At 51.2% G+C, this 27,815-nt stretch overlaps 1 protein-coding gene across 9 annotated transcripts in view; it reads left to right on the forward strand.

The window, feature by feature from the left end:
- Nucleotides 1-27,815, forward strand: part of PTPRE (protein tyrosine phosphatase receptor type E) — a 162,189-nt gene that overhangs the window by 63,622 nt on the left and 70,752 nt on the right. For 2 of the 9 annotated variants that reach the window (XM_084995930.1, XM_084995936.1), the window contains exon 3: nt 3,808-4,086. The exons of 6 other annotated variants lie outside the window; for them this stretch is intronic. The gene's annotated coding sequence lies outside the window, so the exon portion shown is untranslated. Of the gene's footprint in view, nt 1-3,807; nt 4,087-18,020; nt 19,741-27,815 lie in introns of those variants that run through there. One more of the 9 variants, XM_084995933.1, reaches the window with a different exon arrangement.

Here is a 27,815-nt window from a genome sequence, read left to right on the forward strand (position 1 = left end):
GGCCACACCTGATGCATATGGAAGTTCCCAGGCTAGGGGTCGAATCAGAGCTGCAGCTGCTGGTCTACACCACAACCACAGCCACAGCCACAGGGGATCGGAGCTGCGTCAGTGACCTACACCAGCTCGTGGCAACACGGGACCCTTAACCCAGTGAGCGAGGCCAGGGATCGAACCCGCGTCCTCATGGATACGAGTCAGGTTCGTTTCCACTGCGCCACGATGGGAACTCCCTTCTTTTTAATTAATTTACTTATTTACCACTGCCTTTGAGTGTTCACCTTAATCACCTTGAAGCTGTCAAGTGTCCTAAGCACGTGGAGGGAGGGGCGCACCCAAGGGCTTTCAACGTGGCTGCAGCCTGTGGGCGGTAGCACACCGTCAGCCCCGGAGTCGGTGCCTCTGGAGCGAGTGAACCAGAAAGGGGGCTACTGGGACACGGTCTTTCTCGAATGTGTCGCCGTAGTTGAAATACCTGGACTGTGTTTAGCGTGAGTCTAAGGCCACTGGTTTGATGCTTTGGCCTCAGCCGGCCCCTCTTTGAGGGGCTGTAAGTCCCTGTGGTTTGGTGATTGCTGCTGTGATCAAGGGTTGCGTGGCTGTTTCTCCTTATCTCGAACAATGCAAGCTATGGTCAGTGCTAGATGGAGGCAGAGGAGAGGAAGTCATCCACGGCTCACCTCCTCAACTAATTACCTTGTCGTGTTCTTTATTGCGTAATCATTGGATGTTGTCGATTCGGAACGGCATTGACAGTGGAGACGGTCTCGCTGGGATCGGAGAGAGGGTCGCTACCGGAATGGTATTAATGGGGTAGAACCTTATCGCAGGACACCCGGAATCCCTTCCAGCCCCGGAATCCCAAGAGAAAGGTGTCCCACGTTTGCCTGGGTTCGAATGGATGCTAAGCCTGATGCTCACCTGAAGCACAGCATCCCGATGGCGCTGGAGTGAAATGCCTGAGGGCAGCCCCGCAGACCGACCTCCTTCCCAGAGGCCAGGCGCAGATGGTGGTGTGTTAGAAGCGCCTGACCTTTGCCTCCCTCGGTGCTCAGCTCAGCACCGGCCCCTCACACCCCGTTGCCACCCGCCTGCTCTAGGATTTCCTGGCCTCTTGGAGAGTTGACCTGGCCACGTTCTGCCTCACTCTCCGCTGAGTGAGCCTGCCCTGTGCGTCCAGAGCCCCTCTGCCCGCCTGCTCCCAGTGTCCCAAACCAGCCACAGATTCAGAACCTCATCCCCAAAGGAAGATGAGCATCTGTCCAGGGTTGACTTTTTGGAGTCCCTGGTGTGGCATAAAGGGATCAGTGGCATCTCTGCAGCACCAGGATGCAGGCTCAATCCCCAGCCTGGCGCCGTGGGCTAAAGGATCTGGCACTGCCACAGCTGCGTGGTAGGTCGCAACTGCAGCTCGGATCTGGTCCCTGACCCAGGGACTTCCATGTGCCACAGGGCGGCCAAAAAAGAAAAAAAAGAGAGTTGACCTCTTACCTGATTCCCCCGTAGGCTCGGCCAGCATCTCCCTCCCCTGGTCCCGTCCTTTGCTGCCTTTTCAGTAGGAAGGATCTGCTGAGGGAGCTGTGAGTTCTCACACTGAAAGTGCTTCTGATTCTTCCTCTTCAGTGTGAGAAACGGGTGTTGGAAGCGGGAGGTCCTCCTGCAGGGCCTCTGTTCGGAACGGTCACATGGGTCCCTCAGCCTGCGGCCAGTTCATTGCTGGACATTAGAGATTTGTTCCGGAGCTTCAGGCTTTCAACTAATAGGCAGGAATTTATTTCTAATTTGTGAGTTTGGAAACTTGCTGTTGGGTCAGTTAGAGCTAAACGGACAGCTCACCTTGGGCAGAGCAGGGGGTGTAGACGCCCTGAGGTTGGGGGCCTTCCCAGCCTGCTGTCCACACTGAGTGCCTGGCTCCAGAGGGGAGAGTGTGCCAACTTCTCATCTGTTAGTCTCTTCCTAGGACTTTGGTGACGTTTAAGTGAAATGTCCCCAAACATAGTGTTAATAAAATTGTTGCTGTTGACATCATCAGAAAATTTTGGCAGTTGTCACCAGTGCTTAAAGAAGACATTTAAATGGGTAGTGAATGTGTTTGCCAACACCATAATGTCAAAAGGCATTTCCTTGTCCCATGATCCCTGATTTTTCATTTTAAAAAAAAAAAAAAAAAAAAAAAGGCTCTCCTCTATGTTTTGTTTTTTTTTTTTCTTTTTGAGGGGCCACACTTGTGGCATATGGAAGTTCCCAGGCTAGGGGTTGAATCACAGCTGTAGCTGCCGGCCTACACCACAGCCACAACAACACCAGATCCGAGCCGTGTCTGCAGTTTACACCACAGCTCATGGCAATGCTGGATCCTTAATCCACTGAGTGAAGCCAGGGATCGAATCTGTGTCCTCATGGATACTAGTCGGGTTTGTTTACCGCTGAGCCACAATGGACAGTCCTCTGTGCTAATATTTGATTTTTTTTTTTTTTAAAGAATGAACCCATCAAACTGGAGTAAGAGGCACATATTTTTAGTACAGCTCCCATTCCCATATTTTTCTTCTTCTTTTTTCAGTTCTTCAAAATAGATTTGGGCAGTAACACTGTGCTTCGTATTGATCATCAAATAGGACGAATGTTCCTTCGACGGGACAATGCCTGCAACTCTGTGGGTCTCAGTTGCATAGTGTTTTTTTAAAAGCACAGTGAGATTTCAGAATTAAGAATATATGGAGGATATGTAATTAAGGTTTAAATATTTTCTCCAGGCTCTTTGAGGTCTTTTATTTTTATACCAAAGGGTATCCACCAGTAGGTAAAATTCAGTGACACTGCAATTTGACGATTTCAGTGTGGTTTATGGAAATACCAAAATAATAAAAAAAAATGAAATTAAAATGCTAACATTAAGTAACAGTGAATTTAATTTTAAAATTAACTTAGAATATTCATTCACTAGCCTTGTCCTCTGTAAGGACCGAGGCTTCCAGATCTTTCCATTTCAATACCTGTAATTTTTCTCTTCCAAGTCATCCTTCTTCCTCAGTGTTGGTTTGAGCAGCCACTGTGCCAGAAAGGGGGGAAAAACGAATCTGAAGGTTTTTCGGTCAAGTTCAGGGGCCTTGTTCTTCCAGGGCAGGGTATCTCCTCCAAGCTTGCCTTCTGCCCATATCGGATGGGGTTGCATTTCTTTTTTTTTCTTCTTTCTCTCTCTCTTTTTATTTATTTATTTATTTTGTCTTTTTAGGGCAGCACCCACGGCATCTGGAGGTTCCCAGGCTAGGGGTTGAATCATGGCTGCAGCTGCCAGTCTACACTACAGCCACAGCAACACAGGATCCAAACCTTGTCTTCGATCTATACCACAGCTCACAGCAACGCCGGATCCTTAATCCATTAAGCGAGGCCAAGGATCAAACCTAAGTCCTCATGGATGCGAGTCAGATTCATTTCTGCTGAGCCGCCACGAGACCTCTGTGAGGTTACATTTCTCCTGGTGGAACAGGTTCTCTACGTCCTATGTGGTTTCTGAACCTGCAGGAAGAACAGAGAAGCATGATATGCAGAGCACAGGAGGTTTGAAAACTTTCTAAGAGCCTGGATTCCTGTTTTCTTCCTTGGCTGTGTTCTTGGGGTTTTATCAGCATCCGCGGACCCCACGGGTTTCCTATCCAGAAATATCTTTCTCCCAACAGTGAAGCAGTTATGCTCCCAAAGACTGAAGTTAGAAGCTGACAGCAAGTTGGAAGAAGGCCTTTGGATCTGATGGTGACAAACAGCTTAATCCCTCATTTATTTCCATTTCCATTTTCCCCCCAGGAAAGTTTCAACCTTCTTCCAAGAAGTACCTCCTAAAGGCGTCTCCTAGGTAATCGTTTGTCATAGAGCAAAGACATGAGTATTGAGCTGTCACAGTTTCCACTTAGAGGAAATAGGAACACAGCCCTCTTATATAAACTCGCGTCTCATCGCTGAGCTCTCAGCAGACCCAGCTCGGAGCTGGAATTCTTCTTCGAGAAATCCTTTTCCGGCTGGCAGGAAACCATGGACCCTTGCAGGCCAGGATGGCTTCGCAGCGTTGTCCCGGCAGGACCAGAGGTAAAGGGAAGCCGAAAGGGGAGCCTTCCTTGTCGCTTGGGATTTACGTCCGGGTGTATATTGATGTCATCTCAGTCCTAAGGTATTTGGAAAGTAGGTTAAAGAATCTTATCGGAAAGTGTTCGTTAAATGAAGCCAGCAGGTCGGCTAACTTTGTCCAGCCCCGTGCAGGAAATCTGGGACGTAGGCTCAGGAAGCCGTTTTCTTGCAACACGGCTCGGCCGGCTGGGGCCTGGGGATGGTTGAGGGGATCGGTCTGCCTTGGGGCCGCTGGGTTGTCAGACTGCCCAGAAGCCAAGCGAGGATGCGCTTTTTAGGCAAGCAATCCCTGACTCTTGTTGGGGCCCTGGGTTGCCTGGACGGCAGAGCCAAGTCCCACCCCTTCTGAGTTGGACGTTTCCTATTCTCATCAGCAACCCCCCCCCCCTTAATTTTCTACGTAGCAGCTGGATTTGTGAAGTGGCGTCTTAGTGCAAAGTGATGCGCTGAGAAGGTGGAAGCTTGTCTCCGAGGAGCCCGAGTCTGGGTTCACGAGGCGGGGCGGACAGTCTGGATGTGAGGTTGTCCCGTCCGTGTAGCTGAGGTTGTAGCCCCTGTGATGTCCTCAGCTGCAGATCCGGGCTGATTGCCTGGCGAGAAGCATCCTTCACATGGGGGGAGAGAAGACAAGACCCTTGTCAAACCTCTGGGCCCGTGACTTCCCGAGAGCGCGCCCAGAGCCCTTGGCGGCAGACTCAGCAGCAAGTTCTGCTGCCAGATGGAAGGACCAGTCCCCACTGGCTTCGGAACTCGCCCCCAGCTGCGGTCCCAGCCACGAGGGACGCCCCTGTGGGAATGAGGACGCTCAGCAATGGGAGACTGGGTGCATTCTGTCCAAAACCTACCAATTTGAACTGCCTTTTTACACACTGCTTATTACGATGCAGAGTTGGCTATAAACTGTTTAAAATGTTGGAAAAGTTAAGATCCCTATGGAATATTGCTGAACAAAAACATGTGGCACAATGGGTTCTCTGAGTAGCTTTCCTCCTTATTTTGAATAGAAATGAACATAAGCGAAACACCAGACTCGGGTTTGTATTATTTCATGATGGGGGCTGCTGGAATTCTAACAACTTTTTAAAACTACATTGATGGTAGTTGATTAATTTCAAAGAACTCTCCCGAGATTGATCTGCCATCAGAAATGGTGCAGATTGTGTGTTCAGGTGCTGGGTATATATTTATATGTATTCTAAAGCTACCACGTTGCTATGGAGAAATTCGGGTTTTTTTTTTTGTTTTTTTTTTTAAACGTCATGTTGGTAGAAAAAATTATTCCCCAAACCAGGACTTGATCTGTTTATTTCTGGTTTTTGCCAGATAATTTAAATGCCTTAGGTTGAAAACTGAAATTGCATTTATAACTCACAGGCCTGCAGGGCACTTTCCAGTGTTCAAAGCAGGCTCAAGTTCATTATCTGGGTTTGCCTTCTGGGTTTGACTTCTCACTGCCACCGTAAAGATGAGAAGTGAGAGGACAGTGGGAAGGGACTCACAGGTCCCCTGTGTTTTCTGCCCTGAGCCTGGGTTCCTCTCAAACCTCAAAAAGAGTTCCCATTGTGGCTCAGTGAGTTAAGAACCCTACATAGCCTCCAAGAGGTTGTGGGTTTGATCCCTGGCCTCGCTCAGTGGGTTAAGGAGCTGGCATTGCTGCAAGCTGTGGTGTAGGGTGCAGATACGGCTCACATCCTGCACTGCTGTGGCTGTGGTGTGGGCCTCAGCTGCAGCTCCAGTTTGACCCCTAGCCTGGGAACCTCCCATATGCCACAGGTGCGGCCCTAAAAAGAAAAAAATAAATAAATAAAATAAAAGCTGGTCGGCTCTCATCACCACCTCTAAAGATGAGGGGCAGACCTGCCAAAATGTGATTTTACTGCTATGACAGTAAAAGTGTTCATTCCTAAGGGAGAACATAACCAGTGGATTCTGTAAATGTCTGGTCGATAATTATATTTTGAAGCAGTTTTATGATCACTTAAGTTGATCTTGGCTAGTGTTCCAAACTATTTCCGCGTGTTATCTGCTGACCAGGTCCAGTTTTCTAATCTGTTCCCACACCCTTGCCAGGCTTCCTTTCTGTGGGGCCCCCGGTTTGTCCACTCCCTGGCCCAGCGTTTATCAGGTATCTCCTGCAGGTTCATGGCTGTGCAAGGGCTTGAAAAAAGCAGTGGTAGATCCTAGTTCTGATATCAGGAAATGTTGCCTGTAGAGCTGATATTTGAGTCTTTTCTTTAGCAAGTCTAATTGTGCGCTTTGCCCAGCAACCTAGAAGAAGGATTGGCCAGAAATAGAGTTTAGTTCTAGAAAGCAGCATGGGTTAGACATGCCCCTTCATGCCCAGACTCACACCTCCTTTGTCTAAAACATAGGGAGCTGGGCTGGGACTCTCTAAAGTTCCCTTCAAAACATAAAGTTCTGGGAAGTTCCTGTTCTGGCTCAGTGGAAACGAGCCCAACTAGTATCCATGAGGATGCGGGTTCGATCCCTGGCCTCCCTCAGTGGGTTAAGGATCCGGCGTTGCTGTGGCTATGGCGTAGGTCACAGACACAGCTGGGATCTGGCATGGCTGTGGCTGTGGGGTAGGCCAGCAGCTGCAGCTCCAGTGCAACTCCTAGCCTGGAAACTTCCATATACCATGAGTGTGGTCTTAAAAAAAAGAAAAAGACACCAAGTTCTGTGACCCAGCGCACTGCCTCTCTGGATTCAGGGTTAACAGCAGAAGTGCCCCTCGAATAACCATTGCCGTGTCTGTTCCGAGGGTGGGGCCAGTTGCATCCATCACCTTCCCTCTGGGATGAAATCTGTCCATCAGGGAGTCAATGTTGTGTAAACTTCACTCTGGAAAGGAAACACCTGTCTTTGGTGCTTTTCCCCTTCCCTTCTCGTTCATTTGCATTTGCTCTCCCACCGCTTCCAAAAGAAGCGGGAACTGGAGTTCCCGTCATGGCTCAGCGACAACAAGCCTGACTAGTATTCCACGAGGATGTGGCTTCTATCCCTGGCCTCGCTCAGTGGCTTAAGGATCTGGCGTTGCCTTGAGCTGTGGTGTAATTTGCAGACGTGGCTTGCATCCCTTGTGGCTGTGGCTGTGGTGTAGACCAGCAGCTACAGCTCCGATTCAACCCCTAGCCGGGGAGCTTCCATATGCCGCACCTTCGGCCCTAAAAAAGGAAAGAAAGAAAGCAAAAAGAAGCAGGAACCTATAAAAGAGAGGTTTATTCCTGGAAAGGAGTTTTTTGAGAAGAAATCTTTTTCTTTCCAAGGTTGCTTATACACACATGACAGAAGTAAACACTGGGAATCTGTGGGTGTGGATCTTAAAACTTGAGCAGAAACACAAGTTAATAAAACAAAGGTCCTTTCTCCACTGTTTCGTGGTCCATCCCAGCAAAGGGTTCTGGGAGCCTGTGATGGTGCACTTCCCCTGCAGAGATGATGGACAGACAGGGCAAGTTGCTTAGTCTCTCTTAATCTCTCTCTCTCTCTCTCTCTCCTTTTTTTTTGTCTTTTTAGGGCCACACCTGCGGCATATGGAGGTTCCCATGCTAGGGGTCCAATCAGAGCTGTGGCTGCCAGCTTACACCACAACCACAGCAACTCGGGGTCCAAGCCACGTCTGCAACCTGCACCACAGCTCACGGCAACACCGGATCCTTAACCCACTGAGTGGGGCCAGGGATTGAACCCACAACCCCATGGTCACTAGTCAGATTCGTTTCTGCCGTGCCACAACGGGAACTCCCGGAGTTGCTTAATCTCATCAGACACCATGGAAACTCTGTTTCCCTCTTGTGGGAGTTCTAAAAAAAAAAAAAAAAAAAAAAAAGGACTGGAAAGTGTGTTCTGCTGAGATGAAGCTGGAAGTCCTGAAAGCACACAATGTGAGCAGGATCAAATTCAGAGGCATCACTCTTTCCAGGACCTGTTTTTGGCTTCCTTCCAAGGTGAAGGCAACACCAGCATATTCTGTTGTGCTGTTTCCCGTTGTGGGTGGATTTATTTAATTTTTAATGAGTGATTCACTACCCGTAGCTGTGTGTTTTCCTCCCGTGGCGCTGAGGATTAAGTCATGTTTCCTTTTAAAAATTATTTTTGATATACTGAGTTAACATTGTACTTGGAGAGTTGGAGACAAAGGGATACGATAGTATCACCGAGAGAAGGCATTTAACCTCGTGTAGGACATGTGACATGGCAGTGATGGTGTCACCCTGTGACTCTGCTCTCCCCTAGAGGAGACCGTGTCTCATGAAACATCCAAAAACAATTCTCTCCAGAGAAGTGTTTTCCGGAGTTCCCATTGTAGCCCAGAGGGTTAAGAACTAGACATAGTGTCGGTGAGGATGTGAGTTCAATCCCTGGCCTCGCTCTGTGGGTTAAGGATCTGGGGTTGCCACAAGCTGCAGCATAGGTCACAGATGCAGCTTGGATCTGTTGTTGTGGCTGTGGCTGTGACCAGCAGCTGCAGCTCTGATTCAACCCCTAGCCCTGGAACTTCCATGTGCTGCAGGTCCAGCCATAAAAAGAGGAGGAAGGAAAAAAAATGTTTTTATAAGTTGTGAAGTTGTATAATTTTTAAAGCATTTTTTTTCTTTTTTTTTTTTACGTTGTGACAAATGCATTCCACCTGGAATGGCACGTGGTCGGTTTCTAGAACAGAAAGCTCAGTAACAGAATCAGTTTCCACGCACAGGCTTCCTTCCCGTCCATGCCGTTTACTCCGAGTGGCCTCTGTCCACCCAGCTGGGGTCTCCTAACCCCTTCAGGTCCATCACCATATGTGACAGCAGCTCCAGGGTCGCCCTGGCAGCAGAGCTGTCTGGCTCCCTTCTCAGGCTCAGTGGTTGCCAAACTGTGCCCACGCGGTGGCATCTCAGCCCTGCTCCCTGAGATGAGCAGGGGTGAAGGCCGTCCTCCTTTGCACCTGCCTGGCCTGAGCATGGACCAGGGAGCCTCCAGACAAGCAGTCCAAGCTCCTGCCCTGCGCCCAGCACCCAAGGCCCCCGGCCTTGTATTTCCATAGCGCTGCCTGAGACGATGGGTACACACCAGAGTGGCAAACGCAGGGACCAAAGAGACCGGAGGCAGCAGGAGATGATAAACCAGGGAAGAGAGAAAAGGAAGATGGAGTATGGTTGGGAGGCAGGTGGGCAGCTCGGTGGAGTCAGTGTGATCAAACCATACGGCCAGGAGAGGAGCAGAGGGGCCCGGCCCAGGGCCCGGCGGAGGGCCCACTCCTATCCCAACTGGCTGTGTGGCTGTCATCAAGTCGCCCACCTCCTGGGAGCCCTCCTAACCGCCCACCTCCGCGAGGCTCCAGAAGTCCATCCATCCGAGAGGGGACGGAGAAGCAATGGAAAGGTTCTCGGACACATGAATAGCACAGAAGGTCACCTGGGTCCCAGATGAGGACATTGGAACGTGCGAGAGGCCGTGGCCGGGCGGTTGCTTTTCTTAGGGGACAATCTGCTTTTAACCAACATCCTGGGTCAAGGCTCAGGGCTTCCCCGAGCAGTTTTCCTGCAAAGGAGACACCCCTTTGTCAGGGCAGCTGCTCCCAGACCTGGTGAAGCTCAGCAAATACCATCTGCTCTGAGAGTCAAACTGCAGGCCTGGAGCAGCAGCTTCTGCTGTTCTGTATGCAGACATCCAGGCACCACACCAAACATCCAGGTACCACCCCAGACATCCAGGTACAACCCCAGACATCCAGGTACCACTCCGGACATCCAGGTACCACCCCAGACATCCAGTACCACCCCAGATATCCAGGTACAACCCCAGACACCCAGGTACCACTCCGGACATCCAGGTACCACCCCGGACATCCAATACCACCCCAGATATCCAGGCACCACACCAAACATCCAGGTACCACCCCAGACATCCAGGTACAACCCCAGACATCCAGGTACCACTCCGGACATCCAAGTACCACCTCGGACATCCGGTACCACCCCAGACATCCAGGCACCACACCAAACATCCAGGTACCACCCCAGACATCCAGGTACAACCCCGGACATCCAGGTACCACCCCAGACACCCAGGTACCACACCAAACATCCAGGTACCACCCCCGACACCCAGGTACCACCCCAGACATCCAGGTACAACCCCGGACATCCAGGTACCACCCCAGACACCCAGGTACCACACCAAACATCCAGGTACCACCCCCGACACCCAGGTACCACCCCAGACATCCAGGTACAACCCCAGACATCCAGGCACCACCCCAGACATCCAGGTACCACACCAGACATCCAGGCACCACTCTGGATATCCAGGTACCACCCCGGACATTCAGATACCACCCTGGACATCCGGTACCACCCCGGACATCCAGGTACCACCCCAGACACCCAGGTACCACCCCAGACATCCAGGTACAACCCCAGACATCCAGACACAACTCCAGACATCCAGGTACAACCCCAGACATCCAGGTACCACCCCAGACATCCAGGTACCACCCCAGACATCCAGGTACCACCCCAGACATCCAGGTACCACACCAGACATCCAGGCACCACTTCAGACATCCAGATATCTCTCTAGACATCCAGGTACTGCTCTAGACAGACATCCAGGTACCACACCAGAGATCCATGTATCACAGAAATCCAAATATCATATCAGAAACCCAGGTACCTGGTCTGAAAATCAGTTTGGGCATTTATAATAATGGTACAAATAGGAGTCTTCATTTTTCACCAGACCTTGGTAACCCCTTTCTGAAATTCATTTTAGGGGTTAAAAAAAAGAATGAACTTTTATTTTAGCTGGGTTCTAACATATTTCATAACAGTGTGTCTGTGGTTGATATCACAGTGTCCCTGGGGAACGTGGGAAGAAGTTGAAGTGACCCCATCATGGAACCGCGTGTCCCTGACTGAGGATGAACAGGTCATCAAGGGAACGGTTTGCTGAAATTCCTACACCGGATTCTGGGAGAGACCGAGAACCGTATCAGTGGCACCTCAGCAGACCTGGCAGTGCTCTGCAAGATTCTTAAACCCTTCCACAGGGAAGGGTCTTCTTCAAGGGCGTGGTTGAGAGAGAGTTCAGTATAATCTCGAGGCATAAAAAGTCAAATTCAGAGACGGGTCTGAGGCTCTAGGTCCGTCTGGTCAGTGGTAGAACAGGCGGATGTATAAAAACCCTGTTTTCTACTTTTCCCCGTGATTTGGGACATGAAACTCAGGCTTGTCCCTCACAGAAGGACAGAGAACCGTCCCTTTGGCTCCCTCGCTGACTGCGCCGTGTGGGGGCGTGGGGGCTCCTGGAGGGCGTGAATGTTCTGATTCGGGTCCCTGCGGTGGCCTGGCACCTGCACTCCTCCCTGTGTGGCTGGTGCCTGGGTGAATGAGCGTGGATATGGGGGGAGACCAGGCCGTTCGCAGAAAGAAAACCTCGCGCTGCCCTCTCCATGGCATCCGGGCGGCACTTAGCGAGACCACGGCCAGCTTTGGAAGGTGCTAGGCTGCTTGTTCAAAAAGCAGGAAGAAAGCTTTTTCCTCTCCTCCGTGGTCTCCCTCGGCCCGGCCATAGCATTTTATACTCCCCATTGGATGCCGTGCTCCCTGGGGTTCAGGAATATTCTCGGGCAGTGCAGACCCTCCGAGATGCCCGGGACCGGCCCTTCAACTTGGCAGGTGGAGCAAGAGTATCAGGCCGGGAAATGGGCCTTCCAGAACCATCCCGGAAGGTGCCAGAAGGTGTGAGTCCCAAGCCCCTGGCAGAATGCAGAGCTGTCCCATCAGACTGTACCTGCCAGACACGAATTTAGAGATAAAACTCTTACCCATTTCAAGACAGTGGCTGCAGTGAAGCCCGAGATCTAAGCCCCCTCTGAGCCTCTGGCCTCGGACCTTGAAGCCGGCTCTGGTGTGAGAACTGCCCAGGGCGCTTTGCAATCAGGGTTTTTCTCACCCTGGGCACACGACCTATTTCCAGATCTTTAATTCTTCCTCCTTCCATCATTAGTTTCGGGAAATGTCCCCCCCCACACACACACCCAGTGCTGCCAGCCTCCCCGTCCTCTGACTCCCAATCCCAGGTGACGTTTTGCCAACTTGTTTCAATTTCTTTAGATTGTCATGGGAAACGCTCACTGCTCTTCAGAGCGGTCATCTTTCTCCACTCTGTCCCCTTCTAGCATGTTGGCCTCGTGTGGACAGGGCTCCTGTCCCTCGTCCCCGCACACAGGTGCTGCCACAGGAGAGAGATTTAACACTCCTCACCTGGCTTTTTGCCCCCTTTTTTGGAGCAAGAAGGATATAAACAAACAAATGAAGGGGACTAACACCCGCAAGAGTCTCAGTAAAACCTCCTGTGACTTCCTCTGTCCAACAGCAGTGGTTTCTTTCTCAGGTGAGGCCGAGTGGGTTTTGTTTTATTTTGCGGGCACCATACAGCAGATGCCAGGCGGGCACGGAGGCATTTCTGGCTCACTGTCTGCCTGAATGGGGCAGGGAGAGAATGGTTCTGGGTCTGCACCGGTCCCCAAACTGGGCCAGAACCACACATTCCAGCTCAGTTTAGGATTTTAATGGCAGTTCTCGTCCCAGCCCCTTCATTCATTTCAGACGGATTCCTGAGCTCCAAGGAGTGTGTTTTCCCAGCAAAGCCACCTGCTAGCCTTGAAATTCCATGTCTTGAAAGGGAGACGTTTTAGATCCAGCCAAGATGCAGTCTAAGAGGAGGACCTGTGATTCACTGTAGGTCTGATCCAGAAGAATGGCCGAGGTTCAAGTGCAGCATGTCACTGTGTAAAGGCGCCGTGGGCCTTGCACACAGGGCAGAACTGAACAGAGGTGGGGGACAGCCGGACTCAGTCCTTCGGGCGGCTCCGGGACCCAGGGGGCGAGGTGGCCGGGCTGGGCACCTGGAGTCGGGAAGTTCTTGGTAGCTGGGACCGTCCCCTCCCTTCCTGCCGAAGCTGTGGCTGCCTTAGCCTCCCAGTCCCGGGGGAACGGGTGACTTGGGTGACCAAAGAAAACACAAGGAAATTACATGCAAAAGACCTGAACGTGCGAGTGCATCACGCTGGCCCGACCGCCCCTGTGGTGTGGTGTCGGATGGGACTGAGAATTAACACTGTGTTTTGTGTCATTGCTCCGTCCGGTCAGAACCCCCTGAATGGCAAGCAGGTAAGCTTTTAGCCTTTTTGCAGCCTGTTGTCACCGAAGGAGTTACATTCAGAAGGCAAGTCTCACCACTTCGCAGTTATTTTTAAAACCGGGAGTTCCCGTGGTGGCTCAGTGGTAATGAACCCGAGGATGCGGGTTTGATCCCTGGCGTCGCTCAGTGGGTTAAGGATCCGGTGTCGCCACGAGCTGGTGTAGGTGGCAGTCGCAGCTCGGATCTGGCGTTGCTGTGGCTGTGGTGCAGGCTGGCACCTGCAGCTCCAATTTGACCCTTATCCCGGGAGCCTCCATATGCTGCAGGTGCGGCTTTAAAGGGACAGAAACAAAGTAAGTCAATAAATAAGACAGTGAGAACACGTCACCCCCACCACTCACAGCGCCCAGGAGCCCCGTGGCTTGGGTGTCTGACTTGGCTCTGTCCCGTCTGAAAAGCTCCTGCTGCAGAGGCCTCCTCCTGGATGCCTGGGCATCAGCCAAGTTGAGGAGAAGGCAAAGCACACCTTCTCTCCAGGGAAATGGTTGGGGCAGAACCCAGAAAACAGAAACAAGAAGCCACCTGGCGCTCAAGGGCCGGGGGTGGTTTATCTCCTGTGGTGACTTGGAGCCTCTCCTAATCCCTTTATCCTCAGAATTCAGAATACTTTCAACCAGGACACACACCTGGGGCTCTTCTTTCTGAGATGAAAGGGCTCAGATCTGTGTGCCGGGATTGGAGGGGGTGGCTCCCGGGGACAAAGAAGCAGAGTTCTCTGGACAGGGGCCTTGGCTCTGCTCTGGGGGGATGTGGCACCCATTTGGGAGGGGCTGAGGGCGTATTCGTTCTTCCTGGAGTACAAACCCAAGGGTGGAGACAAGTCCTCGTCTTAGATTGCATCTTCAATTGCCTGTTTTAAAACATGTCCCTTTTCAAGACAGGCAATTTCCAGGCTGATAGGTGACCTTGCTTGGCAGGCATATCCCTTAGGTCTTAAAAATCCACCTGAACTGAATGGAGCCACATTTCTCCCTTCCGAAGCAGAGGCCAGTCCATCGTGGCCCACCTCTGGGAGAGAGGGTGTCGAGTGGGGGGGGGGGACTTGCCAGAATGTGGGTGTCACAGCCAGGTGACCAAGGTCAGTCACCAGCTTTGCCCTTGAGGGACTCCCTGGCAACCAGTGAGTCATGTGCGTTTTAGGGCCTCCATTTAAACACCTTAAAGCCCCTAAATTCTTGGGGTCTGTGGACTCAGAATAACACCACAGAATTACCCAGCTGGTGCTTAGCTGATGGCCCGGAGCCTGCAGGAGGGGTTTAGGACTGGATGGTACCCACGGCTTCTGCAGTTTCATAAATGGCTTCATGCAATAGATTGTCATGAACACCTATGCGAAAGCCCCATCTTGCAATGATGTTGCAATATTTAATTAATTCTCTGGCTACCCTCACGGGACGGTCCAAGCAAGCACTGCTTGGTGTGGCGGCAAATTTGCTGAGCATCAGAGGAAAACTGTCGGGTCAGGAAACTCATCTTTCGCCGCGTGCCTCATCTGGCATTCTGTCCATGTTTATGCACCGGCTGCACACAGACCACCTTGAACTAAATGGTTTTGACCTCTGTTTCTAACACGTGTGTTAGCAGGAAGCGGGGGCCCTTCTCTGACGGTTCAGCAAGCCATCTACCCCACCTGCTCCTGTCTTAGCTGCCAGCCTCGGTGTTAGAGTCTGGTTTCTCTGGGAAAATGCGCGGTCAGGGCCATCTCGTTGCCAGGAGGCGGCACCATCCACTTTTCCTTTCAAGATGATGGAACGTCTCATGCCTAGAGTGTGGACGTGGAGGACTGGAGGATGTCTGACAGTCCAGAGGGGAGGGAGCTCCGCCAAGGACACGTGCTGTCAGAAGCTTCCGTTGCTGGGCAACGGGGGACTTTCCCTCTGTTTGGCCCAAGGCAGTTCAGTGGGCGGAAGACACTCGGGCCTGTGATGGGCTGGAGAGGAGAAAATTTCAAACCTGCCTTGATAAAAGCCTGGCTTCCACAGTAGAAAATTAACACCTAAGAGAGGATTTGGGGTGGGGCTGGGGGTGCGGGGGAAGCTGCATGTCACATGCCAGGGGGGCAGAGTGTGGAGGGGACAGGGGTGTCCCCCGTCCCCAGCATCCTGCTGACTTTAGATAAAGTGTATTCACATGGCCGGGATTCTACCCTTACCATCTGCAGCTTGAGAAGTTGTGGGAACACATGCACTTGAGGCTTCCCTGGTTTTTATCGCCGTGGTGCCTTGTCCACCCACAAGCCTCCCAGCTCTCACCCTCCGCCTCAGGTGGAGACTCTGCTTCCCCGGGGGAGAGGGGGAGGCAGAGGGGCAGGGAGGTTCACACCACACGCACACACGCGCACACACACACACACACACTCGCGGGCCCTGCGCTCCCAGGGCCGATGGGTCCTGGCTGCCGGGAGGAGTCGCTGTCAGTGTTGCGACTCGCATGTCTGTTGGGTGGGAGTTGTGAGAAGTGTGTCTGTTCATCACGGCAGCCTCGTGTCCGAGGCCCCTGAAGCTTCCCTTCCCACGGGGACAGAGTTTTTTGCTGTCCCTAAAACCACAAGGTGTCTCAGCTTTGAGCCTGGCCGATCTTCGTGTTGGGGCCAAAAAAAAGAAATTAAAAAAAGCAGAACAGAGCAAACACCCCAACAACAGACAGAGAGAATGGTGGGGAAAGGACCAGAGTGCAGGGCTAAGGCGCATTGGGCTGGAGGTAATCGCATGAATGGGGGCCAGATTGAGACTTGGCGTTTTCCTTGAGCTCTGACTTTAGAAGTGACCTGCCTTTTCCCAACAGTGGCCTCTGAAGTCCAAGCCAGGTGGTTGGATTTCTGCCCTTTGGACAAACCCCGTCTTGTCAGGAGCCCAGGCTGTGTCTAGAGATGGTTGGCAGCAGGAACGCGGGGCTGCCTGCTGGCCCCGGGTGTCCAGCTCAACGCCGTTTGTGCAGAGGAAACGTGGTGAAGCCCGTGGGCACCAAAGGAAGCTCCCGCCCTCCTTCTCCTGGGACTCCCCACGTCCCCTTCTGCTGCCCGGCTGTCGGGGGCCGTGGGGAGGGGACACCGCTCCCACCACCCAGTTCAGGGCGAGAGCCTCAGAGAATCAGCCTCTTCGAGTTCCAGGCATTTGAACGCTTTGCTCTTTAGGGATCAGGGCTTGAGCGCCGACATCCGATTGGTAATATTCATCTTTTTTATTTAAGCCAGACTTTGCAGGTTAGAGACCTCGGGAATGAAGATATAAGAACACGGATACGTATTTGTGTGTGAATGTGTGTGTCTGCCAATTACAAATAAAAGCAAGATGGGCCGTGTCCAAATAGGAGAACACATCTGTTGCTTAAAAAGTGAATGGGACCAAGGTTCAGTTAACATGAGCTCCCAGCCAGAAAAAATACTCGTGTCCCTATTTCTAGTCCTGTTACTTCTGCTTTTTTTAAATTATTATTCAATAAGCATTTATTGAGTACCAGTATAATCAGATTCAGGCAACGGATTGCTTTGCATCTTTTTTTTCCCCATTTTTAAAAAATTTATTGGAGTTCCTGTCATAGCTCAGCAGTTAATGAACTCAACTAGTATCTATGAGGATGTGGGTTCGATCCCTGGCCTCACTCAGTGGGTTAAGGATCCAGTGTTGCTGTGAGCTGTGGTGTAGGCTGGCACCTACACCTCTGATTCATCCCCTAGCCTAGGAATCTCCATGTGCCACAGGTACAGCTCTAAAAAGACTAAAAAATAAAAATTAAAAAGTACAAATTGTTTGTTTATTGAAGTATAGGATGATGTGTGATGTGTTAGTTTCAGGTGTAGAGCAGAGTGATTCAGTTAGACATATGTAACTCCCGTACACAGATTATAGCAGATTTAATCATAATAGCAAAGAGTTGGCAAAAGACCGCATGCCCTTCAGCGGGTGAATAATTAAGCAATCTGTGGTACATTCATATAATGGAATACTATTCAGCAATAAAAAGGAATGAAGTATTGTTATGTGGACGATTTGGAAGAATCTCCAGGGCCTTGTTCCAAGAAAAAAGCTTTCTCCTAAAGGTTATATGCTGAGTGATTCTATTCCTCTAGTATTCTTGAAATGATAAAAAAAAATTAACCATTTTTAATTGAAGTATAGTTAATCGACAGTGTTGTGTTAGTTTTAGGTATTCAGCAGTGTGGTTTCAGTTTTATAGATCTATGGATAAAAAGATAGATTTTTCTTATATTCTTTTCCATGACAGGGTATTGCAGGATATTGAATGTAGTTCCCTGGGCTGTAGGGTAGGCCCTTGTTGTTTTCTGTCCTATATAATAGTTGGTATCTGTTCATCTCAAGCTCCTCAATTTTGCTTCTTGAAAAGCACTTCTCAAGTCGCTGGAAGTAGCGAGACATCGCTCCTGAAATTAACGAGGGGAGAAACGAAGGCGTCGGGGGATGTTTCCTCCTCCTGTTTTCAGTCTCACTGTCACGCGGCGCTGGCGTGCACGGAGGCTTCCAGCTGTCCCCGTTCATCATCGCTGAGAAATGACGTTCCGAGTTCCCACGAACTAAGTTTCACGCAGCCAGGTGTTTGTTTTCCGAAACCCCTGTGCCACGTGAGACAAATGGTTTGATTTACGTGTGTGGTGTGACTGCACTGGGAAGCAGTCGAAGCACGGCAGTGATACTGCAGCGTCGCCATGGCAACCGGTGGAAATAATGGCCCCCTTCGGGAATAAAAGAGACCTCAAATCCTATTGCAGGCGAGTAGCACTGGCTGTCTGCAGGAGAGATTGTTTCCGATGATTGTCTCAGAAATTCCTTGTCAACAGAAAATGAACACAAAGTGGCGTTTTCAGAAAATAAATGGATTTGCAGACAACTGACCTGCTCATCTAAGTCACCAAGGAAGGCAGGGTGGCGATTTGAGAAGCCAATGAGGAGGTTTCAAGGGGCTTCCATGTACGCTGCTTTTCCAGGAGCTGCTGGAAGTCTGCTCGCTGGTCCTGCCACATGGAACATGTTGCTGCACGGCTGTTGACCTGTGCTGCCATGTCTTATAGCCTTTCTGCTTCTGTCTGGATTTTTGCTGTATTGGAGGCAGGGATAATTAAGGATTCAATGAACGCGCATGTAACTGCCTAGCAGGGTCCTTGGCCCATGGGAAGTACTCAGTAAACAGTACCTCAGATAAAATTCTCAGGATGAGATGAAAGTGAGTGTGGGGGCGGGAGGTGGGGGGCGGTGGGCTGGTCATGGGAATTATTAGTATTTACAACAACCACAGAAGTGAGACCTTGTAGCAAACCATCTTCCAGACGTCACGTGCCGCTCTGGTGTGTTCATGTCCTTCATTCCTCCCCAAAGCCGCGTAACTGCTTGGAACTGTCTGCACGAGTTTGTGCCACCTGCGCTAATAAGCACATCCTCGGGGAAGGGCACTTTTCTTTATGAAGATGCCACATGCTCGGGGATGCGGCTCGACCAGTGAACATGAAATAAAGAAGCTCTGTCTAAAAAAAAAAAAAAAAAAAAAAGATCTTCCACGTTGACAGCAGGAAAGGAGAACTTGATGAGGACAGGCCTGAGGGTTGGTCAGTTTTTCAGTTAACCAAGTGTAAACCCTGGAGGTGCATTTCCCTTTTAATTTTGGGAAGTGCTCTAGAGAGAAAATCGCAATCTTTTTGCCATGAGACGTTCTCTCTTCAAAGCAGCATCATGCCTGAAATAGAACTGTCTTTCAGCTGAGTGGAAAACTCTAGATTTTACCTTTAAAGCCCATCTGGGGACAGGCACCCGTCTTATATGTGCCCAAGACGTTTCCTTCCTGTTTTCTCCACCTTCGGCTGTAGTTGCATTTCGTTTTGCCTTGAAAGAGTCTTTGGGAAAGGATGCCATCAGCGGTGACTTCTATTTGAAAACTAAATCTGAAGCGTGGGGAATGCGTGATGGGTCTTGCCACATCTGTGCTGGTCTCTGCGGGCTTGTCCTGGGCGCAGAGAGTGTCTTTCTCTCGCTCTGCCTTTCCAAGTGCGCTGCACGGGAGGTTTTGACGACACGGCTGCGGCAGCCAGCGACCAGGCTGCCTTGCTTCCAGCAGCCAGACTGCTTCTCTGCCACCTTTCGTACTGATTTAAACTTAAAAAAAAGAAGTCACCACACCACTGCAAATTATAAATTTATCTCTAGGTGTTTATTTCCATTAAAGATGAGCGGTCTCTCCTGATACTTTTTCCCCTGCTGGATTTTTGGCCCTGGTTTCTGATGACATGGTTTTGAGGACCGGCGGCCACTAGGCTCCGAAGGGGAATGACAAAGGGAAGACCCACGTAAATTATGTATCGCCTTTTGCATCAGTAGCCTGCATGGAAATGTTCAGACTGTCAGCCAGCGAGACTGCGGTGCCGTGGCCATGGCTTTGGACGAGGTGATCACCTAGGGGCTGCTCGGAAAGCAATGCTCTGTAAGTATCCGTGGACGCAGAACGTAGAGGCGAGGAGGGGTTTCCGGAACGTTCTTTATGTCCCTGGTTTGGGTTGGGAGAAAAAATGCATTTTCCCACAGCTTTTACAATGTAATAAGTAAGGTTGCCTCCCACGGTTAATTTAGGAGTGTCACCACGATTCTATTCTTGGTCAAGTTTGCGTGTGAGCTTCTGCTAGTTTGTAAAACGTAGCATCCGTGTAGGTGGCGGGTTAGCAATTTCGTACAAATGATTTATGCAGATTTTATGTCTTCCTATGCCTTAAGCTGCTATTTAGCATATAAATGCGTTCTCTCTTATTTAAATTGTGATATCTAAAGGTTCTTTAGGCAAAGAGAATGTGCTTATAATTTTGGCCATGGGTCTTTCCGCTAACTTAGAAATTACAAAGACATTTTAGGAAGTATTTGACATGAAAGCTGACTAACCAATTAAAAAATTGGAGAGAGGGATGTTTCCTAGCTGCTTTGCTTCCTTCCTTCCCTCCTTCTTAATCTTTCTTTCCGTCTCTTTTTCTGTCTCTTTCTTTTTCTCCCTCTTTCTCCCTCCCTCCCTCCCTCTCTCTCTTTCTTTCTTTCTCCTACCGCTATGATTGAGGCTACGTATTACTGAAATGCATCTGTTCTCACAGAGACAGTATATTTGATAAACGCTCAAATTACTTTTCAACTGCTAGTGCTGCTCTGTGGGTAAACTCGGATACAACTCGCCTTTGTATTATTTTGATACATATGATGAGAATAGGCTTCCTGCTGAGAAAAAAAAATATTATCTTGTATCCCACGAGGAGGGTCATTTAAATCATTGTATCCTGGGACTTCAGTCTTTCGGGGCAAAGCAGTGGGGGCCCCTCCAAGCTCCTGGGCTCTCCCTGGGGATGGCTGATCATCCCAGCGTGACTATAAGGACACCCCCCCCCCCGCCAAGTCATGGCTTCAGGGGGACAGTGCCCAGGAGGGCCACCCCGTGCCTGTGGGCCTCCACAAACAAGGCCCTAGATGGGATCTGAAGTTCCCTTTGAATTTTGCATTTTTTTGTTGGCACCATGAGAGCACAGTGGACTGTATCGCGCTGGGAAAAGGCTTGGGTGAACAACTTCCTCGTACTTTGCCTGTAATGTGCAAGGCGTCTGTCTTCTTCCAGTCAACCCGGGTGCCATCCGGCTGGTCTTCATGAAAGAGAAATCTGCACGCGCATGTGTATTGGAGGCTCTGTGTGTGTGTGTGTGTGTATCTGTGTCTGTGTGTCTTTGTGTGGGTCGGGGTGCTGTGTGTGTGTTGGGGGCTCTGCGTGTGTTGGGGCCACTGTGTATATGTCTGTGTGTGTTGGGGCACTGTATGTGTGTGCGTGTTGGGTGCTGTGTGTGTGTGTCTGTGTGTTGGGGCGCTGTGTGTGTGCATGCGTTGGGGGCTCTGTGTGTGTGTCTGTGTGTGTCAGGGCACTGTGTGTATCTATGTGTGTGTGTTGGGGTACTTTTGTGTGTTGGGGCACTGTGTGTGCCTGTGTTGGGGCTCTGTGTGTGTGTGTGTGTTGGGGTGCTGTGTGTGTGTCAGGGCACTGTGTTTGTGTTGGGGGCGCTGGGTGTGTGTGTTGGGGTGCTGTGTGTGTGTTGGAGGCACTGTGTGTATGTTGGGGCGCTGTGAATGTGTTGGGGCGCTGTGTACGGGGGCACACACAGGAAGGAGTGGGGGCCCCCCGTAGGTGCGGGAAGCCAAGGGCGTGGGCGTGGGTCCCTGCTTTCACGCTGAGGGCCAGGTGGATGTGCTGGAGGGAGGCTGGTGGGAGAACTGAGGGTGTTTATCCCAACCCCGCCAGGCTGAACTCCAGACACTACGTAAGAGCTTTCTCCCTTCTGATGGGATTTAAACCCCCAGCTCTGGGTTTGGCTTTGGGGCCTGTGAGGTAGCCTGGGGGTGGCTCCCATTCTGTCCCCCGGGAAGCCCCAGATCCCAGCTGGCTCAGCGCCCCGAGGAGTCACCCTCATGATAGGCACATGAGGGACGGTGCCTTCCGTTTCCTGCCCCGGAGGACCTGGGTGGGGGGCGGAGGCAGGGCGCTGACAGGCTGGGGGGTGTGACATGGGGGAGCTCTTAGAATGAGGAACAGAGTTTGTGACACCAGCCCCGGTGAGCAGAGCTGACCTGAGGCAGCGCTGCTCTGTGATAAGGGGCTCGGGGCTGAAGAAGTGATGCTCTCACGTGGTGCCCCCTCTTCCCAGCCCCCAGAAATAGGCTCCCTCATCCCTTTTGCAGAAAGAGCATCTCCTGCGGCGAGGTCTGCAGGCCAGAGGGCGGGCGCCGCCTTGGGCTCCAGTTCCAGGCTGAGCCCCTGGAGGGTCCCATTAGAGCCCCGCCCTTGCTGAGATCCACAGCCACGTGACTGCAGAGGGGAGAGCTGGGCTGTAACCCAGGGGAAATGCCACCCCTCACCCCTGCCCCACCCCCCACCATCCCCTGCACCCCTGTTTACTTAATCATGCTGCTAGGAAGCTGGGGTTCGGGGGAGCCCATCCCAGGAACAGCTGATGACCGTGTTGCAGGACGTTTGTACAAAGGCGCCCGTGTGGGGTGGGGGCGGGGGCCTCGGGAGGGACCAGGGTAGGGAGACAGTGCCCGTCGGGTGAAAGCGGGGGTGGGGTTCACGCTGACTCCAGGGCCTCAGCAATTGGGAAGGGGGGCCAGGGAGGGCAAAGGTGGCCTAGGGCGAGTTGGCAGGAGAGGCGGGCAGTCTCAGAACATGCTAATGCAAGCGTGGTGCTTTTTTGTCTCCCCTTCCGCTCCCCTGTCCTGGCACCTGCCTGGCACACAGCAGATGCTCAAGCAGGTGTTTCTGAACAATGAATGTGAGCTGGTGAACGAAGCGGCATCGAGTGGTCCTCCAGTTTTGGGGGCGATACAGCTTGTGTACGATGGTTTTGTCATCCCACAAGCACACGTGGGTAGCGCCACAGCTCGAAGGATGGAGAAGAGTTGCAGGCATTGGGTCAGACATTGAGTTCATTCCTGACCTGTTCCTTCCTCACTTCGAGCCATCGAGGGTGGCTTGACCGCTGTAAGGTGGTTCCTTCCTCTTCTGTGGCTGAGGAGCCAAGACGAGCTGATTCTTATAAAGCGCTCAGCACCCCACCTGGCCCCGCGCAGGCTCCCCCGAGCATTTTTCTTGTGATTTCGTCCTTCGTGTTCTCCCGATTGCATGGGTGGCCGTCATGTGTATTTCTTTGGGAAACGCATTTTTCAAAGTCAGCCCTGCTCTGAGAAAACAACTTCCAAAAGTGTTTTTCTCATACATTAAAAAAAAAAAAAATATAGCGCCATCGATTTTTAAAAGCATGCTGGTACGGTTTGCATTTCAGAGCTGTACTCTGTTACGTTCATCCTGATCAGAGTGGAAAAGAAGGGCGGGAAAAAGGAAAGCAACATAATGATGTTAGCAGTTTTTAAGTCTAAAATAACCTTGAATCGCCAGGAAATTAAAAGTGCACTTTGCTCCATCCACTGGTGGCAGTTCATGCGCGGACATAAGGCGCTGGAGTTCTGCCAGGGTTTTAAAATTAGAGCAAAAGAAATGAGACCCAACTTAATTAGTATAAATGTTGCCGTGTAGCTTCTAATAATGAACGTAATTTGCAATGCATGCTCACCATGTAATTTAGCACAATGGGACCCGTAGAATGTAGGACTAGTGTTTCATCAAGAGAGATGATTAATGCAGAAAGGGATCAAGTTTGGAGACTGGAAGCCCTTATGGAGACCCTGCATGCCCACTGGGATATCGCTCTGCCTGTGACACCATTTGCAACACCCCTCCCGCCCCCTACCCAAAGGAAGCTCTATCATCCCCTGAGCTGTGCGACTCTGGCAAGTCACTCCATGTTTCTGTGCCTCGGTGTCCTCATCTGTGACGTGGGGACGACAGGGATCCCGCTCTCTTTCTGTCGTTGCGGGGATTAAATGGGTAAATGATGGAGAGTCCTGGGCACACGGCGTGCAGTCAGTGTCGCTTACTCTCATTTTTGTGAATGTTATTATTCATGAAGATTTTTGGCTGCCTGGCTGGGGAGGGTGCCTTCTATCCCAGAGTACAGTATGTGGTGGTCCTGAAATGCTCTGTCCTTGTTGCGGCAAAATTCACATAACATAAAACTAGCTGTGTGAAAGCGTACGATCCGGGGGGCATTTCGTAGACTCACCGTGTCGTGCAACTATTGTGTCTTCCTAGTTAAACACAGTCTCATCGCTCTGAAAGGAAGCCCTTGCATCCACTGAGAAGTCAATCCGCGTTTCCCCTCTCCCACACCCCTGCCGATCACTGATCTGCTTTCTGTCTCTGTTGATTGATGTATTCTGGTGTTTCATAGCAATCAAAATCATGCATTAGGTGAACTGTCCGTCTGGCCTCATTCACTTATCAGAGGGTCATCCGTGCTGGCAGGTGTCAGGGCTTCATTCCTGTTCATGGCTGCCTCATATCCCCTGGTAGGGACGGGTCACAGCTTCATTTAGTTTATCCATTCGCCAGTTGGTGGATGTTTAGATTGTGTTCTGCCTGTTGCCTCTTGTGAATATGGGTACAAGTTATTGTGCACTTGTTTTACGTTCTTTTGGATGCATATCTAGGCGTGGAATTATTGGAGATGGAGTCATTCTACATTTAGCTGTTGGTAGATTCCTCCAGACTGTTTTGCGCAGCAGTTGCACCATTTTGCATTCCCACCAGCCGGGTGAGAGTTCCAGTTCCTCCTCACCCTCAGAAACACTTGCTATTTTTTTTTTTTAAAAAAATTACAGTCATCTTGGAGTTCCCATCGTGGCTCAGAGGAAAGGAATCTGACTAGTAACCATGAGGACACAGGTTCAATCCCTGGCCTCGCTCAGTGGGTTAAGGATCCAGCGCTGCGATGAGCTGTGGTGTAGGTCGCAGATGTGGCTTGTATCCTGCTTTGCTGTGGCTGTGGCGTAGGGCAGTGGCTACAGCTCCAATTGGACCCCTAGCCTGGGAACCTTTATATGCCATGGGTGAGGCCCTTAAAAAGACCAAAAAAAAAAAAAGAGAGAGAGAGAGAAAGAAAGAAAAACACAAAATTACAGTCATCTTAGTGGGGCATGAGTGGGGTATTGTGGTTTTGTTTTGTTCGCAGTTCCCCGAGAATTGGCGCCACTGAGCATGTTTTCATGTGCTTGTTGGTCCTTTGAGTGTCTTCTTTGGAGAAATGTCTACTCAAGTGCTTTGTTTCGTCTTTAAATGGGATCTTTGTCTTTCCCTTCTTGAGTTAAGGGCCCTTCGTGTATTCTGGATACTCAATCCTTATCAGATACGTGATTCACAAACGCTTTGTCCCGTTCTGTGATGTGCCTTTTCACTTTCTCGCCAGTGCCCTTCAGTGCACAGACGTCCTGAGATGGTTTTAGGTGAAAGCAAAGCATAGCAGGGAGCAGCTTTGAATCATGAAGCAGGAGAGTCCTTCCCTTCTTCACCCTTCTTGAGTCTTTCTTATGCTCAAAGGGAGCAGCTCTGTTTGATGCTACTGTGTCTTCAACACTAATGCAGGCTTGTCTGCCTTTTTCACAAAAAGAGCGCAGACTCTGGCCCATGGGACCAGCGTCGAGCAAGAATCTCTTCCCCATCCCCGCCGAGTTGACGGTTAAGGTCATGTCCGTAGATGGCTAGCCACGCTGGTGTTCCCATTTACATCAGTGACAACTCGGTCCTTTAATTACATGTACTCGATTTTTTTTTTTTTAAGGAAAATGAGTGAATGATGTGACAGAGCTTGGGCAGGTGATCAGAGGATACAGGTGCAGGGGAACTTCTCTGAGGGTCCTGGGCACAGGTGAGGGCGGAGGGGACCAGCCTTCTGGGGATGGGGTGCTGGGCAGACGGCAGGCACCAGGCAGACCAGCCATGGGAGAGCAACCTGGCTGCCACCGCTGAAGCCCTGGTGTGTCCCCGGGGTGGTACCCAGCACGGCTCCTCCTCACCCCACGCTTGATCCCCACGACTGCCCGGCGAGGAGAAGAGCCCTCAGGGCGGACAGACAGAGTCCGAGAAAGGAGGGAAGTTGACTGTGAGAAGAATGTGGAGGGCTGGTGTCTGGTGGATGTGGCGGGGAGGAGGAAGGAGCCCTGGAAAGATCTGGAAGGGCCCCACAGCCGGGAGACAGGGAGCAAGAGGCATTTTAGAAACATCTTCACGACGTTCTTAGCTCGGCATCTGGCTCATTTCTTCAGGATGCTGTGGGAAAGGAACACAACCCTGATGTCTTACACAGACGACACGGTTCCCTCACTGTCCCAGAGGCTGGAACTCTGAAATCAAGGTGTCAGGAGGCCCTGTTTCCATTGAAGGCTCCAGGGGACAGTCCTTGCTTGATTCTTCCAGCGTTTAAGGCTGCTGGCGACCCTCAGCTGTCCTTGGCTTGAGGCTTCGTCACTTCAGACGCTGCCACCGTCTTCACGTGGTGTCTAGAACAACTCGTCTTTCTGCCCGCCTCTCTGTCTCCTTTATGTCTGCGCAGAACACTTCGCTTCTGACACTTCCCATCTCAAAGCAGGTGGAGGTTCCCCCTCCAAGCAACTCTCCGTGATGCCAGTTGGGTGTCCCACAGTGTAACTCAGTTCTGACCTTCTCTGGAAATGGCATCAGATTCCACAGGTGAAGGTCTCAGCCCCATGAGACCGCCCCCCACCCCCAGATGCCAGTTCCAAGTCACGTTGTCACCTGGGCTCTGATGCATCGGCTCTAAATCAAGGTTCCCCCAAGCCCCTCCTCTGGTTCGATTAATTTGCTGGGGCGAGTCACAGAACTCAGGAAACTAATTTACCAGTTTATTAAAGCCTCTGACAAAGGCTACCGGCGGGCAGCCAGATGAAGAGGCACGGGGTCTGAGAGGGTCCCGGATGCAGGTGCTCCTGTCCCCGTGGAGCTGGGGTGCATCACCTCCTGGTACGTGGATGTGTCCACCCACCTTCGCACTCCCGACCCCCACACTCTCGTGGCTTTTGCAGAGGCGTCGCCGCACAGGCGTGATCAACCATGAACTTGTTTCCAACCCCTCTTCCTTCTCAAGAGGATGGGGTGGGGGTGGCAGGCTGAAAACATGAGGCTTCTAACCTGGGTGGTCTTTCTAGCGATCAGACCCCATCCAGGGACCCACCTGGAGTTGCCTCAGTAGCACAAAAGACAGTCCCATCACCAGGCCATTAAAGGAGCTCTAGGAGCCGCATGTCAGGAGGTGGAGTCAAAGATCAAAAAGGAGAAAAGATGCTGTGAGTGCTCTTGTCCCTTAGGAAACTCTAGGAGTTGGGGAAGCTCTGTGCCAAGAGGCAGGATGAAGACCGAATCCATTTTACCTGCTATGAACCACAGTGTCACGCAGGTCCCTCTCTGTGTGTGTCTCTGGGTCCTCTTCTTACAAGGACACTGCTCAGTAGATGGAGGGCCCACCCTAATCCATTGAAGATCTCCTCTTAACTTAATGACGTCCGCAAAGACCCTGTTTCCAAAGAGGTCACATTCTGAGGCCTCAAGTGGACATGAACTTGGGGGTGCGGGGAAAATACAGCTGAGCCCAGGCCAGCATCTGCTGCAGGTTGGCTGTTGATACTGTTGGCTTTCCTGAGACCGTGGTAGTCCCTGGGCCTTTGCCCTGGAGCCCTGGCCTCTGTTGGAGTTGATACCCTCAGCATCCGTGGGCAGGACGTCCCAGACCAAGGAGAAAGCAGACTCTCACAGGCAAGGGTAATGCCGAGCCCAAGCATCGTACACACCATCAGCTTCTAGGTCTCAACGAACCTTGACTTGAAAATCACTGTTACGTAAGTCTGCTTCCTCCTGTCGGAGTCGAACGGCAATCAGGAGGGTTATGGTCTTGCAAGGCTTCTTGAGTTGTTTGCATACTTCCTATGTACAAACCCGAGATGGAGCAGCATTGGTGCTGCATTGATTCAGAGTTGCATCTTCACGGAAAACTTCCCTGCGTGGAGTTGGAAGATGCCTGGTCAGGGCTCCTGTCCTTTCGGTTTGGGTGACCTTGCCAGACCTGGGATCCAGCAGGA

The sequence above is a fragment of the Sus scrofa genome, chromosome 14 (genome assembly GCF_054392235.1).
Source record: "Sus scrofa isolate SSC_HxYL_T2T_F1_AM1 chromosome 14, Sscrofa_HxYL_maternal_Yorkshire_Landrace_v2.0, whole genome shotgun sequence".
Taxonomy (NCBI): Eukaryota; Metazoa; Chordata; class Mammalia; order Artiodactyla; family Suidae; genus Sus; species Sus scrofa.